The sequence below is a fragment of the Panicum virgatum genome, chromosome 5K (assembly GCF_016808335.1).
Source record: "Panicum virgatum strain AP13 chromosome 5K, P.virgatum_v5, whole genome shotgun sequence".
NCBI lineage: Eukaryota > Viridiplantae > Streptophyta > Magnoliopsida > Poales > Poaceae > Panicum > Panicum virgatum.
In genome coordinates, this window is record NC_053140.1 from 57,748,562 (window position 1) to 57,753,787 (window position 5,226).

The window sequence follows — 5,226 nt, forward strand, 5'->3', positions numbered from 1 at the left end:
GTCCAGGCGGGTGTGTCCAGGGTTTAGCTTTTCGGCGGTAAACCGGCGAAAAACCGGTGAATTTACCGTTTTCGGTAGGTACTGGAAAGTGGTATACCGGTTTTTTTCGGTATTTTTCGTTTCGAATTTTAAAATTTCAAAAAAAATTATAAATAACCGTCAAAAAAATCGGCAAAAAATTATGATAAAAAACTAGGGATTTTTATTAGCTTATAGCACTTGAAATCATTCAAATCTAAGTTGATTTGGTAGGTCAAAATGATGAATTTTCTATGAGGAGTGAAAATTTGGTAGGTCAGAATGATGAATTTGCTATGAGGAGTCAAAATCTAAGTTGATTTGGTAGGTCAAAATTTGCTTAAGTCTCACCATCTATGAGGAGTGTAGAACGCAGGTACTTAAGCAACCGAAAAGTTTTTATATCTATATTTCGTTTTTTCTAGTTATTCCATTCATTTCATACAAAATCTTCGTATGCAGAGACTATGCATTTGCTACATGGATTATGGATGGACAATACTTTCGATTACTGTGCAAGCAATGTGTTGTATTAATTGGACTACGGACTTAATTGTAATAATTTTAATAGACTTTGTACTTTGGACTAAGTACGTGTGCACTTTGGACATGAATTATGTGTTTCGTTTTCGTATTTCTCATTGTGTGCTGGAGTTTCTTATATGTTGTGTATTATAATCTACAAATATAGACATAATTAGGGCAAACTCCCCAAAATTTTCAATTTCTTTTCACAAATACATAATTTCCCCATCATTTTCCAACTGTTTCCATCATTTTTCGGTGAAAAGCACCGAAAAAACCGGCGAGATGCACCGAAAAACCGGCCGGTATACCGAAATTTCGGAATTTTGAATTTGAAAACTCTTTCCGATTGAAATTACCGAAAAACCGCGAAATTTCGGCCGGTATACCGTTTCCGGTGGTCACCGAAATTTTTTTCAAAAACGAAAACGTAAACCCTGGTGTGTCAGCTCAGCTCCTGGCCCCGCCGCCGACTAACCCGGAGTGCGGGGCGGGAGACGCATGTCGCGCGCAGCGCCGGCGACGGCGGCGGCCGTGCCTCCACGCCGTACACGGGTCAGCAGCATGGCCATCGCGGTCGCAGGACTCCTCCGGGATCCGGCCACTGGAAACTCTGCCCGGCGGCAAGGCCCGAGGCCGAGAGCTTGGCTTTCCGTGAGGCGTGAGCTCTTAATTGATCTCGGCCTCGTGTGCTTCAGCAGCTTCGGTCACTGCTGTACATGTTGGCACGGTGTGCATACAATTGCCTCCGTTCGCCAGGCTGGAACTGGAGGTTGGAGCTGGAGTGGTGTGAGAGAAAAATACTATTATCTGACTGGTGGCTAGAAGCTGGTGCTGGAGCGGTGTGAGAGAGAAATATTGTAGCGCTGGAGGCTGTTACACCAGCCGAACACGGTGAATACGAGTGGGAGTGGGAGTGGGATCACGTGCACGCTGAACCTTGTCTCGTCTGAATCCGGAAAAATAGAGGCGCCCCGGTTCGCGTTGCCGCCCCACGTGTGCACCGACATGGCTCGCACTACTCATTGCTCGAGGATATGGACGGGCAGAAAACTCGAAACCCGAAATCTAAGTCCGAAAAACCCGAGTCCGAACCTGAAAAACCCGAATCCCAATTCGAGTTTCAACCCACGGTATCCGAATTTAAGTACGGATAGTTTGGGTATTGGGCCACGGTACCCAAAATACCCGAAGAACCCGAAAAATAGCCAGCCCATATGTGTTTGTTCATTTGAGCCCAGCCCACAAAGTCACCAAGCCACTTAACCCTAAGCCTACCGCACCCACCCGAGAGCCAACCAGCGCCCCTGCCCCCCCGCAGTCCCAATCCTACGCCGCAGCCCCTAGCGCCGCACTCCACCTGTACCGCCGCGTCGGCGCCGCACCCAGACCCCAGGGTGGCAGCGCCTCGTTGCCCCACGCCACAGCGCCCACCAGCCACCGCCCCAGCCGCGAGCCGCCCACCGCACCACCGCTCGCCGGCCGCCGCCACGCCACTGCCCATGCGCCTCTCTCTCTCACCCACCTCGTGTCACTGCCAGTCCCGAGTACCGTGGTGCCACCCTCGGCGGCGGCTGCTGGTCTGCTGCGCATCGACCTCGGGGGACAGCAGAGGAGCACCGGCCGGCGGCGGCTGCGCATCGACCTCGGGGGACAACAGAGGAGCACCGGCCGGCGGCGGCTGCGCATCGATCTCGGGGAGAGAAGAGGAGCACCAGCCGGTGGAGGCTTGCAGATTGGAAAATTTCGGGCATATCGGGTAAACCCGAACCCGAACTTTCGGGTACGTGAAATGTTGGGTATTGATTTTTCAGAGTATATTTCGGGTAGCATTTTTAAAAACCCAAATTTTAGAAAACCCGAAATACCCGACCCGAAATTTTCGGGTAACCCGAATGCCCACCCATACTCGAGGCTATCCACACTCGTGGTACTCCAAATTCACTTTCTAAACGGATATTCCATCCTGATCATCGAGATTCTCTACTCTATATTCAGTTTCTCCGCACCCATCCATTCTCTATATCTCCTCTCTATACCAACAACCACAGGTGGGACCCACACCTCAGAAATCTTTTTTCCTTTCTTTCTCACCCTCTCTCCCTTCTCTTCCACGCCGCCCTCTTCTTGCTCTGTCCCGCCGCCGTCGGCGCCCCCTCCACCATCTCCCTCTCCCCTCAGCTCCCCCCCGGCGGCGCGCCTCCTCGAGCTCGGCGGCGGCGGCGGCCATGGCGCCCTTCCTCCCCCATCTCTCTCTCTCTCTCTCTCTCTCTCTCTCTCAGGGAGGAGCTGCTGCGGCGGGCGGACGAGCGCTCGCGCGCCCCGGCCGGATCTGCGACGTGAGGGCCAGGGGCGCGGCGGCGAGCGGCAGAGCTCGAGTGGGGGCCAGCGAGCTCTCCGGCGTCGAGCTCTCCGGCTGCTCGAGCTCGGCCCGGCGGCGGCCTCTCCTAGCACCTCCTCCCGGCCCCTCCTCCCCGACCTCCTCCTTCACCCTCCTCCCAGATCCCGGCGGCGGCAGCGGAGGCCGTGGCCGCGAGCACCGCGGGGGCGCAAGGCCGCCTCGGCCACACGGCGGAGGAGGCCGCGGCTCGCCCCCAAGTCGTCCTTTTCCCCGGCAGCGGCGCCTCCTCTGCTCCGGACATGGCCGGCGCGGCGGAGCCGGGGCGCCGCCCCTTACGGCGGGGTTCGCGGTGTACGCGGCGGCGACCCGCGGCGCGCGCGTGGGCGTGGCCCTGCTCGGCGAGCTGGCGCGGAGGCGCCCCAGCTCCGGCTCGAGGCGAGGCCCGGCGGTGCTGCGGCGGCGGGATGGTGGCGGGACGGCGCGTGCTGAGGCGAATGAGAGCCGAACAGGAGCGTGCCGGCGGATTCAGGCGCCGCCAGCCTCTGCCCCATCCCTCTCCTCCCCTGCCCCTCGCCTTCTTCCGTGCCTCCGTTCCATGGCGGCCTCGAGCTCGGACCATGGCGGCGGCGGCCCGAATCGAGCCCAGGCGGGGCTTGGAGTAGGGGGGGCGCCGGTGACGGCGATGAGGTGGGATGGTCGCCCTCCCGCGCGCGCGTCCATGGCCGGATCGGGGTGGCGGCCATGCTCCTCCGATGTTGACCGGCGGCGGGGACGTCCGAGCCGCGGTGCGAAGGTGGGGTGGGTTGGCCAGATGGCGATAGCGCGACGTCCGTACCTGTGCTGAAAGTCGCGGACGGGAGGATGCGCGCTAACTTAGCGCAGCATTTAGAGAACCCCGGCGATTTTTATTCCAAAATCGAACGCTAAAACGAGTAGCGCGTGGGATACAGAGGCCACTGAGGATAGCCTGAGGAGGGAGGCCAGTGCTGCTGCTTGCACTGCACTGCAGCTGGGCTACGACGAATTGACGACAGTCGACGACGACGAGGAGATACGCCCACTACCGCGGCGCTGACAGCAGAATCTGCTGCCTGCGGGGCTAGCTTTCCGGCCTAGCTTTTGCGCTGCCGGCCCCAACCCTTGCAGGCCACAAAGGGGATGCACGCCTTTTCCGTAGTACTACTGGCTGACGCGCAGGGACGGCATTGCCTGCCCGCCGGCATGGCATTTGGGGATGGGGTGGGGACTGACCCTGTGTAGTGGTAGTTGGTGGCTAATATTGATTTGTTATGAGAAAAAATATTATTGACTAGTTGCAGCCAAACAGAGTAGCTCGTCCCGGTTAAAAAGTTAGTAAACGCTAAAGACGGAGATCAATGTACAAGATCCTTGCTTCCCCCTTGAGATTGGTCTGCACACTCAACTGTGCGGTGTCCGGCGAGGACTCTCGTATAACTAACTGCAGCTGGTAACCGCGGACGCGGAGTCGCGGACGGATGCCGTGCCGTGATCGATCCCGGGTACAGTTCGTGCTACCAGTACTACTAGTTTTATCAATGCTGCCGGTCCATGATCCGATGGCTTCGGCGTCGCGGAGAAACTCCGTTCCCCATTCTCCGCCGTTGGTGAAAGCGTCGCATCTCCCTCGCTCGCCCTGAACGACGGATGTGATGGCATTGCCAACGACGCGATCTCATCTGAGTCTGACGGCTGATGTGTACGCGTGTGTGCCATACAGTACTATATACTCGTCCAACCTGATCGACGACTCCGTAGCCCCGCCGTACCCGTGTCGTCTGGTCGAGCAGCAGCACGTAACCATCTCGATGCGAGTACAGTAGGTAAGGTAGCAGCAGTGCTGTGGCAGGCTCTCAACCACCGGCAACCACGCAAGTTGAAAAAAGATCAAAGCCTCTAGTGCTCTTACTCGCCGCTGGGTTGTTGGTGGTGGCTCGCAGTCGCAGATCAGAGACATACGTGAGCGCCGCCGATGAGCCGTGAGAGCAGGACGCCGGCGAGCTGCAGGCAAGCCACGCCCCCCACGGGTAAACGTACCAGCAAGTCGCCGTGCATTGCCCCTCGTAATTTCGCTCCGATTTCATTCGCGTCCTCGGCCGCCGCCCACACGGACCAGGGACCACGGCGCGTTGCCGATGCCAAGGTGGGTACGCTCGCCGAACTGCGCGCGGCCTGAGCCTGCTCTGCTCCGTACGGTTCGATTTCCCCTGCCCTGCCCTGCGAATGGGATCTCTTCTCGCCGACCTCGTTCTCGGCTGCTTCGACCGCTCTCCGCTGCCGGCCGGCTCTCCGTGGCGCGCGTCATGGGAGTGCGCTGCGGAAGC